A 12489-nucleotide genomic window follows, 5' to 3' on the forward strand; every position below is an offset into this window, starting at 1 on the left:
TAAACTATTCACTCCTCCCCCCCACAACCCGTGGTTTAGTAAAATAAAAGTTTTTAGGCATAATTTTATCATCTTTTACTTTTGGAAGTTGGGAAATGTAATGCTTCCATGTAGATGATGGTAATCCTGAGTATCATTTAGGTGTGGGAGATTTAGAGGGATTAGTTAACGCACAAATTAAGAGAGACTAGTTAAATGCAAGGAGTAAAATGTAATGAGAAACCATACAAGGGATCTGTATTATAAATTATACGGCTGATTTATAAATCATAGGAGTGACTGTAAGTCATATGATTCATTTGACAATCATATCATGATTTATAGGCCACTCAAAAAAATTTGTAACTCACTGCTTTCTGATTTTAATATAAATATCAATTTTATTATTCTCTATTCTTTGATATATGTAACAAGTGAACCTGATTTAACAGAGCAATTCATTATTCAATCATCATTATCAAATATTACTCCCAAACTCTGATGTGTAAAGCCATATTTCACATTTCTTTCTTTTTTATTGACATCTTCCCAAAGACTTGTTTTATTATTGAGCTTCACAAAATGATATATGGATCAAAAGCAGAGAAACTAAAGTGACAGCCTGAATTAAACCCACCAAAATAAAGGAATTCTCATATAAAATTTCATTTCAGCCTCAGCAATGGTTAAGTATTTGAGTTTTACAATGATCTAATATCAGTATTTGGCGTTTCTGTCTGAGAGACATGTTGTGGGGAAAAGTGCAAGAAAGAAGATGTACACTAATTTTAAATGATGTATTCTGTTGCTTTCCCACATTATATCTAAATTTTCCTTGTTACTTTAACTACAAGTTCCTTGAGACAGAGCATCCTTTCTCATATTTATTAGAAAAATGACTTGCATATTTGTAATGCTTGAAAAAGAAAAAAACATTACACAGATAACATTGAAAGTGTGTTATAAAGTATTAAACATAACATCTAGGAAAGGCCACAATTAAGAGCACTTACACAATCATAATCCTTTCTAAGATATATGCATACTCAGTATTATATGCCATATCAAGAAAGAAAGAATAAATCCATCTTTCCTGAATCCCAAACCAGTGCCCTTAAAACACAAACACATATCCTTTTCCTTGTAGTGAAGCTAGCAAGGCTTCTGGATTAGAGTGAATCACAGCTTGGGACTTGGCTCTGCTTTCTCAGAATCACCAACTGTGGAAACTATAACATGCCGATTTATTGCCAGTAGTTCTCTTCCTTATGGCAGTGGGGCCAACTTTTTTGTCAGGCATACCACAAACTAGCAAAGTACCTACACTCCAATGTCACTCCAATCCACTTCCCTGCTCAATCTACTGTCCTGCCTTTTGCTCCCAGCCCTGTGCTCCCTGTCTGCTCTGCTTTATCCTGCCTTCCATGTTCTCCCTGCCTAATTTGCTGCCTTGTTTTCTGCTTTCTGTCTTACCTGCTGCTATGTTACTTGTCCTCTCCCCAGCTTGCCATGTGGTACTCACAGAGGCTGCCCTTGCTAGTTGCGGCACCTGTGCAGCAGATTGGCTACTCCTGCCTTAGGGCACCTTAGAAATCTGCTCCAGAAATACAAGACTTCTTGAGCCAGGACTATAGCTTAGATGTGTAGAACCCAACATTTTTAGTGTAGTTAAACTATATTGCATACATTTGACAGAGAACCAAATATAGTAAGTATTACTTATGTTAAACTCTTCTGGAACACTTTTCAATACCAGACATAACAGACTATGGTTCTCATGACATTTCCAGCTTTTTTATACCACATAAAAAGCATAAATGGGTCACTGTAATTCTGGTGGTGAGAGGATTCCATCAGAGCAGGAAATACAAGTCCTCCAAATACCTCTACAATAGCTGTGGTGGCAAGGGCACCCATGTTATGATTTTTGTAAAACTAAATATTTTTAGTGTTATGGACACAAAATAAAAGGTCCCTAACTCCTAACATACATGTCTCCCACTGCAATCTCCCCTGCCCTTTATTTTATTTTATTTTGCATTCCTGTCATAAGAAATTAAACTTTCTTTCAGCCAAAGAAGATACTGTTTACTCATAATCCAAGATCTTGTAGGAAAAAGCCAAATACAATCCAGGGCACATTTTTCTGTGTATGAGTTAAGAGTCTCTGAAATTAAAGGGTTTAAATAAATATGCTAATATTTTTTAGCTGTGTGAAGCTTGTCACTGATTTGATTTGGTGGCTGAATCTCCAAATCTGAATCAAATCAGGAGACCCTTTAATCTCTCCAATCTGAATCAGAACCCTCTGAATTGATTCAGAAAGATTCGATGACTTGGACATAGACAAAGCTTTAAATGTTTTTTCTACGTAACTCAGGGTACCAGGCAGCTCATGAATGCTGCGATGATGGAGTCAATAGAGCATCCCACAGGAGCACGGGGAGTCCCCTGTATGCTCAGCAGTGGACCCGGAAGTGGTAAGATACTCCATCCACCCCAGCATCACAGAGTTCATGTTCCGCGCCTGGTACCTTGAGGTATGTAGAAAAAACCTTTAAAATTGTGTCTATGATTGAATCACTGATTTTCTGAATCAGCATCAAATCAATGAATTGAATCACTGTCCCTGATTTAGGCTGAATTCAAATTGAATACAGCCCATTTCACACACCCCTACTAATAGGCATGCTTGCTGCCACTTACTATAAAGTATACAGTTACAAAGAAATTCCAGCTTTGTTGGTAAATGCCTCTACCACCACTCACTTTCTGGTCATTTCTCATGCCCTTTCTGTAAGTATGTATCAATTTGATTTTATTAGCTTTGAAAGTTCATATGTTTTAAGTTATACAACTTTCTTCCAGTGATATGGTACTATGGTAGCCATGTCAACCAATAACATTTCTGTCCTCTGTAAAGATGTATAAATTGATAGCCTGGCTTATAAATCAGATGTAAAACTTACGAGTAAGTTAAGTGACAAAAATGAGACATATGATTTATAGATAGTTTCATGACTTATTAATTAGGCACATAACTTATAAATCAGGACCAGGCTTGGAAATACATTTCTCAATTTACAAACCAATGCTGCAGGGTCATGAGATACAAACCATTCTAGAACTACAGGTGGAACTGGTAGAAACACTTATAATAGAAAGTGTTAGGAAAAATTAAGTATAAAGTCCTGTTTTTAGGGTATTTTAACCATCAAGCTTTACTAATTTGGCATTATATTTTTAATGGCTTGCGCTTTGGGGGTTTTTTTTTTCTTTTTTTGAAAGTTTTAGCAAAAGTGTTTTAGACATTTTCATTCTTGAGGTTAGGAAAACACACCACTGTATACAGGTTTAAAAATATCTCATAGAAAATTCTTTACAAAGCTATTCAGGAATTTGAAGTTCATGAGGGAAGTTGTTCTGATAGCAAGGAAGTACCTTTTGCTGACTTTGGAAAATAAATTGATCCAAAGAATAACTCCCTAAAAAGTCTCTATTTGCATATTCTCAGTTGAGGTTTGTTAAAGGTTAGAAGATAAATTATCTGAAGATCCCATCTGTATTTAGTAAGCTCCATCTGTTTGGAGCTCCTATGTGCTAACCAGATTGAATATGCAGCATCCTCACAGCTCCAGTCAAGGGGTGCAAGACATGAACAGGACTTGTGGTACAACTATTCCTTCCAGAAGCTGACAGCTGCTGTGGCATTTGGCGCTCAAATGGAGAACACATTTTCTCCTGTGATCCCAGTATTTCTGCTTCTGCTAAGGCAGTGGGGAGAACTAGCTGGAAGAATCCTGATTCAAATGAAAAATGAAAAAGGACTGAGAATGGGCAGGAACATGAGCCAAGGTAGGTGGGCATGAAGGTGAAAGCAAGAAGAAAAAAACAGACATGGAAACTGGCACTACTGGGTGAGGAAAGGAGCAGTGGATGGCAGGTGCAGGAATTGATATGGGACAGGAACAGCAGCAAATGAACAAGCACTAGAAATGACTTAAGTGAAGAAAAGAGACAAACCAAGATGAGGCAGATAGTCCAAGGCACGCTGGAAAACTATTCCCAACAGAACTATCAATAGTATCTAAGATTTATAAGTCCCCAGTATTTGTCTTCTGTCAATAAATAATTGTGAAACTCATTGGGAGGGTGTGTTATAGGATTGTGTAAAGCTTCGGTCACTGATTTGATTTGGAGGAGATCCAGCCTGATTCAGTGGTCAAGTCTCCGAATTCAAACATGAGACCCATTAATTTCTCCGAATCAAACTGAAAGCCTCTGATTTGATTCGGAGAGATTTGACGATTCGGCTATAGACACAGCTTTATATGTCTTTTTTACATACCTCAAAATACCAGGCATTGCTCGTGAAAGCTGAGATGGTGGAGTAGATGGAGCATCCCATGGGAGCATGGGGGCAGAGGCCTGGTCCACTTCTGGGTCTGCCGCTAAGCACATGGGGATCCCCCCCCTGCCCCTTGGCTCAGTGACTGGTGCCTCTTGGGTTTGGAGGTGCACCCAGGGTCCCCCCACTGCTGATTGCCAAGCCAGGGGGTGCAGGGGATGGGATTTCCCATGTGCTTGGTGGCAGACCAAAATACTTCTGGTCCACTTCCAGGTCCACTAGTGAGCATGCAGGGTCCCCCCAACCCCCGCCTCCATGATCATATAACTTTTATCTTAAAACTCGGCGACTGTGGCATTGATGCCTACACAGTCGGATGGATTGCAGATTGGCTGAAGAGTCATACTCAGAGGGTGGTGGTGGACGGGTCATATTTGACCTGGGGGGAAGTGGGCAGCCGAGTCCCCCAGGGCTCGGTCCTTGAGCCCGCGCCGTTCAATTTCTTTATCAGCGATTTGGATGATGGGGTGAAAAGCACCCTGTTTAAATTCACTGATGATACCAAAATTTGGGGTGAGGTGAGCATGCTAGTAGGTAGGGAAAGACTGCAGCAAGACTTGGATAGGTTACAAGGGTGGGCTAACAAAAACAGGATGCGCTTCAATACTGACAGATGCAGGGTGCTGCACTTGGGCAGTAGTAAGCAGCAGCACACTTATAAGATGGGAAACCCCCTTCTTGAGAGCACGGAGGCAGAAAGGGATCTTGGAGTCATTACTGACTCCAAGATGAACATGGGCTGACAATGCAAGGTCACGGTTGGAAGGGCTAACCAGACCTTGTCATGCATCCACAGGTGCATCTCTAGCAGGGACAAGGAGGTGATCTTCCCCCTCTATGCAACACTGGTCAGGCCACAGCTGGAGTATTGTGTCTAGTTCTGTGCTCCCCACTTCAGGAGGGATGTGGACAACATTGAGAGGGTCCAGAGGAGGGCCACTCGCATGCTTCTGGGACAACAGGGCAGACCCTACAATGAGAGATTGCAGGACCTGAACCTGTTCAGCCTTCACAAGAGGAGGCTGAGGGGGGACCTGGTGACCATCTATAAACTCACTACAGAGGACCAGAAGGGTTTGGGAGAGACCTTGTTTCCCCTAGCACCCCCTGGCATAACAAGGAATAATGGCCATAAATTGTTGGAGAATAAGCTTAAATTAGACATCTGTAAGAACTACTTCACAGTTAGGGTGGCTAGGATCTGGAACCAACTTCCAAGGGAAATGGTGCTGGCTCCTACCCTGAGGGTCTTTAAGCCCAGTTTTTTTCTTCTGCCCAGGCAGGGGGTCGGACTTGAAGATCTACAAGGTCCCTTCCAACCCTACTTCTATGATTCTGTGAGCCATACCATGGGCTGGTTCTGTATACAGTCAGGATAAATGCTGCCGCCGAAGCCTCCCTGATACAAAGATCTCTCTCCCTTTCTGTTTTTCTCTTCCATAACAACAAATAATCTTAGATGCACAGACTGTTGTGTATCAGCCTGATATATTCAGAGATTTTTGTGTCACAGAAAAAGCAATACAGTAGCAACCTAAGAAAACACTCTCCACAGCAGGTACAAAAACACTTTGATGTCTACATATTGGCCTGAAAAGATTCCTAGATATGTAGATTTGTGTTAGTATGCATGATTAGAAACAATCTGGGTTAGCCCACTTAGACATTTAACTCATTCCTAAACTCCACTGTAATCTAGGTTAATCCTAGGAAATACCAAAGTCTCTGATACATTAGGCTGTGCTACTGACTGTTTGATACTGACTGTATGCATACAGTTCATTAGAGAGCATGACTGAAGGAGATGGCAAAAACTACTTTTTGCAAATAGCCTAGTGATAGGAGCACTCTCTCAGGAAGTGGGAGACTTGGGTTCACGACCCATACGAGCATAAAGGGAATCAGACCATATTCTCTACTTCTCAGGAGAATGCTCAGCTAACCAAGGATAAAAACAGGAAAAATAGGGAACGGACCTTCAGAGCTAAATTAATCCAAACCCCTGCTCAAGGCAGGATCACCCCAGTCTAAACCATTCCAGACTGGATTTTTTAAAGAGCAGGTTAAACAAGAACCTAAGATGGATACTCCATATCCTTATGGGGCATAGACAGAAGTTTTGTTTCTTGTGCGACCAGACCCTTGACACCAGTCTACAGACATGCACTGACAGACATGCAGGGCTGCAAACTGCTTTAGAGGTGCCTGACCCCAGACAAATTAAACCTTCATTGAGTGAGGGTTCAGATGTAAGTACTCCAAAGAAGAGCAACTTCATTAACTTCTGTTTCTCCCTGCCCAGGAGCAGGCAGGGTTGATGCAACCCAGCCACACACCCCAGTGCTGTTTTAGGATGGGAGGGGGAGAAGGCAGAGGAGAGAGGTTTGTTCTGGAGTTTACACAGACTGCCTTGGGGGGCAAAGTGAATTGGAGCCCCCCCATCCCCCACCCCCCAGGTCCAATCCAGCAATAAAGCTGGCAGAGGGGAGGAGAGATGAGGGAAGAGAGGTTGCAAACATGTAGCCTTGGCCCCACCCTCCTAACCCAACTGCAAACACCTGCTGGGTCAGGAAGGTTCGTCTAACTCATGGTGCTTTCTGTGAAGTGCCATGAGTTAAACTGGGTAGGTGCACATCTGTCAGTGCCCATAGTTAGGTAGGCATCACACATTCAATTTAACTCTTACAAAGTTCAGTTAAAATGCAAGCAGATGCATGTTCAAATAGTTTGGCATGTTTTAAGCTTTCTCATGGCATTGCAAAGATGTTCCCTTTCAAGAAAGGGTACCATCCTAACATATATTAACTTTAATGCATCACAAGTTTCCAATAACTTGCAACTGTTGCAAATGAACTTGTGACAAGGCCCTTAGAAAACTATTCTTAATTTCCCTTATTTGTAAATTGAGACCATTATTTTTTATCCTGTCCCCTTCAGGCATAGAGTAGAAGAATTAATTATCTTCATTTGTAGGTAATATTCCTGTTAATACAGCAAAATGTGCTATTGGTTTCTTTGTAACAAGAACACACTGTTGACTTATACTCAGCTTGCAGTTCACTATAACGACCACATTCTTTTCTGCAGCACTGAAGCCTAGCTAGTTGCTCCTCAGTTTGCATTTATGCATGCAACTGTTCCAATCTAAGTGCAGAACCTTGTACTTATAGGCTAAGTTCAGGCAGTCAGAAAGCGCAAGGTGGAATCTATCCAAGCTTTGTAGGTTTCAATAAGCTGAATAGATTGGACTGATAACAACTGTAATTCATGTTCAGCCTTCAGGCCAAGGCTTGCACTGCTGAGGTTAGATGTGGGTTACTCAAACATGCCTCTGAGTCAGCCAGCAGCCACTGGTGATCCCAGGTAATCAGGAGTCATCTCTTATTGGCTACCTGGCAATCTCTTATTGGCTTGGGTCAGTGGAGACCCAAGCCTTGGAGTGTTTCCCCCCACCCCAGTAAGGCTTTCCCCAAATGGGTTCTGACCAGCACAGCAGGAAGCAGTTGTGGTGGGGTTGGAGAGGGAAACAATGTGGCTTCCCCCTCTGCTGAGCCAGGGTCTGCCCAGCAGAGCAGGCAGGAATGAGTATGAGGGCTTCAGTTTGGTGGATGCTGCCTGGGCAGAGAGGGGGAAGCTACCATGTTCTTTTCTCCACTCTCTTGCCCATTCTGCCAGCTGGACCCCAGTTCCTTAGAGGGGGAATCCACCGTGCTCTTCTCCCCCTCTCCTGATGCTCTGCTGGCTGGACCCCAACTCTGCAGAGGGGAAATCCACTGTGTTCTTTTTCCCCAATCCTGCCTCTTCTACTGGCCAGATAGCTCAGAGGGGCTGTGCAGTCTGGGTGGAACCAATGAGGCACTGGGCTAGAGCAGGGAGCATGAGCCAAGTTCTAGCCCACCTCCCTGCAAGGAGGGGTTAGCAAGAAGCTGCATAGCATCCTGGGATGCCGGAGGACAGTGACTAAGTTGAGTCTGGAGGCAATTTGGTACTGAAGAACTATAATTCAGTCTAACCTAAACTGATTAAATCTGATACTGCATGTACTTGGTCTATCCTAAACTAGTTTCCAGCATTTTGAAGCTGGTCTACATTCACTGATACCTTACAGAGCCAAGCTTAATAAATTAAGATTTTAGCAGAATAGACTTGAGAAGGAGAAATACTACTGCTATATTATTTTGTTAAGCACTGATGCTGTTTTAGATACAATAGAAGATAGTAAATCAAGAAAGTTGCCATACCAAGCAGCTTACAACTCAAGAGATAGGTCTAAAATAATTTTCTTCACACAATGATTTCTAGTTCTGAGATGATACTTTAGAATGTTATAATTTTATGCTTTCTTAAAAAAGCAAATAAAATATTACTGCTCTATTTTACAAGTCCTAGTTAGCTTATTTGCTATAGCATATGATGAAGTCCTATCTCTGGACACACTTGTTGCCTAAGGAAAGTGGTATATGACTGTTCGAATTAAGTGTGCATATGCCTATGGATATGCATGATTATTTCTTTCAAGGAGTATCCAGGTTGCTTTGTTATTTGATTATTTCAATTTTACATTAGTTTTAAAAATCGTATTTCTATTTTATCATAGACCTAAAACATATCAAAAGTAATAGTTCCTAAAAGGCTTTCTTATTGTACTGCTATTCACATTCCATGTAAATACAACTGTAAGCTCACCAACCTATCTTCAAACTGAATTTTGAAAAGGCTGACATGTCATGGTGTACCTTTGCCACTTAATTAATTTACTGTTCCTCTTTCATATAATGTGATATAAAATTAAATTATGCTGCTTAAGCAAAGAGTTGAATATATAAACTATATAAATTTTCCTAACAGTTTCCATTAAAGACTTGGCTTTGGTTGTTTTTCCAAGCTTTAATTTTCACATCTATCACAAACCTCTCTGCAGAGCTCTGACTTTCCCCTACTACCCTCCTGCTTGTCCTAAGAAACAGACCAAGATTTGCCCTGGGGTAAGTCCTTATCCCTGCAAACCTCAGCTCCACTGCCCTATACCTCACACATTCAGCAGGTACCAGAAATCATAGCTGACTACCCTGTTCACTCCAGGTTGTTTTTCTCTGGATTGTGAAAGAAATGTTAGGTCCCCTTTTCTGTAAAATGGCCTAGCCTAGAATATTCTTTGCTCAAAAGCCAGGCTTTACTACAGGCAATCAGTAAGAACACAAATGACAAAAGAATTTATTGTATAGAAGAAAAGAATTAGAGGTGTGCAAAGTGGGTAGTATTCAGTTCAGATTTGGATTCAGCCCAAATTAGAGACAGTGATTTGATTTGTTGATTCAGATCACTGTCCCCATTTCGATTCAGCCAAATCTGAATCTGAAGATTGGATGCTGATTCAGAGAATCAGTAATTCGGCCATAGATACAGCTTTAAATGTGGTTTTCACGTACCTAAAGGTACCAAGCATGGCTTGTGATGCAGGGGCAGGTGGAGTGTCCCACAGGAGCATGGGGAGCCCCCCCTGAATTCTTGGAAGTACTTCCTGTTCATGTCCAGGTTCACTGGGGAGCGCACTGGTCGGCCTCCCTGCACCCTTCCAGCTCAGCAATTGGCCACCGAGGGACCCTGGGTGCCCCCCCCAGATGCAGGAGGTACCAGTTGCTGAGCCAGGGGGGCACAGGGAAGCCCTCCAGTGCACTCCCCAGTGGACCTGGAAGTGCTTCTGGTCCACTTCCGAGTATGCTGCTGAGCAAGCTGGGCAGACCCCTGTGCTGCTGTGGGATGCTCCATCCTACCCACAATCTCAACATTCACGAGCCACCTGCTACCTAGAGTTATATATAAAAAACATGTAAAGCTGTGTCTGTTCAAATAACCAAATCTTTCTGAATGTCTCCAAACTGATCTGGAGAGTTCCGATTTGGTTTGGAGAAATTAAAGGGTCTCCTGATTCAATTCAGAGATTCGGCCACTGAATCAGGCCAAATCTCCACCTAATTGAATCAGGGACCAAAGCTTCACACAGCTCTAAAAAGAATCATGCAAGAAAAATTGGCTGTAAGTTTGAAGCCAAAAAACAAGTAAAATTTCTTACTCTCTCATCTGGCTCCCACTAGCCCCTTTAAAAAGTGTTTTCAGAGATCAGCTTTCCTGATGATTCTGCTAGCTGAGACCTGGACAACTCTAAACTTTGAGAAAATCCAAAGACCCTGACCATCTTATATACAGCCCTTAAAACACCTCCAAGTTAACCCCCTAACACCTCATCAGCATTGTCCCAATTTCTCATGGGTGCCAGATCTTCCCTGGATCTTTCGGCATTCTGTTAGCTGATAGGCCATTCACTCAAGTGTCTTTCCTATTGTGGGGTTGGTTTTCCCATTACAAGCAGAAAATAACTGCCGTGCCTACCCCACCAGTGCCCCCTTCTGTCTGGGTTGGGAGTGCCAATTGTTCTTGCCTTAGCAACACGATGGCAAAAGATACTTAGCAGCTTTGCCTACTCACTTTTCTGTACATATGGATCCATCAGTTCCCTTGACTAAACAACATCTAAAATTGTAAAGATATATACAAACAGCATAACATACTCTATGCAATGATAAAAGTGTCATAATGAATACAGCATAACACAGGCTTTCCAACAAGTTCACATAGGACATATTAGTGAAATAAACATGAAAAAATTGGTATGACAACACACTCCAAAACATAATGTGGTTTTAAAGGAGGATACTTTAAAAAGTTTCCATCAATACATTAGAGCTAGGTGTCAGGGTGTATTATTAGAACTAGGTGTATTATTTTTCAAATATTATACAAGCTAATAAATAGAACACTTAGAAACCATTTTGTCTTTTTTTTTTTTTTTTTTTTGCCTTGAGAAGCCTGAGCACCTCCATGCTGTTTGAAAATAAGTGCTTTTCAAGGATCTCACCTTGAAAATAATTAGGGAGAAACCCTGGGGTTAGCAAACTTCTTTTGCAGGCCTTTTGAATATTCACCCAGACTTCGATACATTATAAACCTGGTAACAGGATCCTTTGCAAATGGTAAGCAGCAGTCTGATAGAGGCTGTCACCAGCACTCCCTGAACTTTTATTTGTGTGGAACCTGTCTCACTTCCACAAAACTCAGTAATCATAGATACCCCACTAAGTGAATTCTAGGCCAGGACTGAACAAGACTTTTCTGGCAATTGCTGATGAGTTTGAAGCCCCTTGAAAGGAGAGTTCATGCAAGGAAAAGTAATGACCCTATGAATTTTAGTTTCATCTGTAATGTAATTGCAGTTGGGTCCAGTATGCAAGCTATAGTTCTTTTGTTCATGTTCTCTGGTTCTTGGTGGTTTCTTGTGAGTAAGATGATAAAGATGGCTCCTGTAGTAGCTCTCTATCATGTGGCAACTTGTCTTGTACAATGCCAAGTATGTACAAATCAATTGGTACCAAACAGAAGAAAGGAAGCAGTAGTACTGGGCCCAAACCTATCAAAAGTCAGAAGACTTTTGCTGGAAAAAACAACGGATAAACTGTGCCATAAACTGATGGACAAAGAATAACTTGGACAGGACACCTTGGCCACTGGCAGTCCCGTTAGTAGTTATCTACAGGTGAAAAGGCAAAATTGAGCTATATCAGGGAAAGACACTTGAGACATTTAAAATGTCAACTGCTGACAGACAGCCTTGGAGTCTTTAGTAAGACAAATATATTTGGAAGGTATAGCTATGGGAATATAGGTTGTACATCCACTTAGCCTATTCATCAAGCAGAAGGTGTAAGATTAGTCAGAAGAAAGTTGGGAGTGCTTAGACACGACATTGGATAAAGTCTGCTTTTGGAGGAAGTGAGCTGAAATGATTCACAAGCTGGTGGCAGGTTGAAAGTTTTAAATTTTGGAATGATCAGATAGACTGGAGAAGCATGCCTGTGCTGTTGGGACAGTCAGAGGGTTGTTTCTGTACCAAAGTCTGATACAGCAAATGGACAACTGAGTATAGTTCTAGCCTATATGCTAACTGAATCCAGAGATGCCATGTGGTATGCTGAAGGTATGTGCCACCAGGTGGTCAGGGAGATGCAGAAACTAGGTGATCTGGAGGAAGTCTCTTCCTTGGAAAA

General features: G+C 41.7%; 1 protein-coding gene across 1 annotated transcript in view; it reads right to left on the reverse strand.

The window, feature by feature from the left end:
* CSMD1 (CUB and Sushi multiple domains 1) overlaps positions 1–12489 on the reverse strand; it is a 2270760-nt gene that overhangs the window by 246405 nt on the left and 2011866 nt on the right. The window lies entirely within an intron of this gene.

This window comes from Crocodylus siamensis, chromosome 1 (assembly GCF_052110815.1).
Source record: "Crocodylus siamensis isolate JL-2025a chromosome 1, ASM5211081v1, whole genome shotgun sequence".
Classification (NCBI taxonomy): Eukaryota; Metazoa; Chordata; order Crocodylia; family Crocodylidae; genus Crocodylus; species Crocodylus siamensis.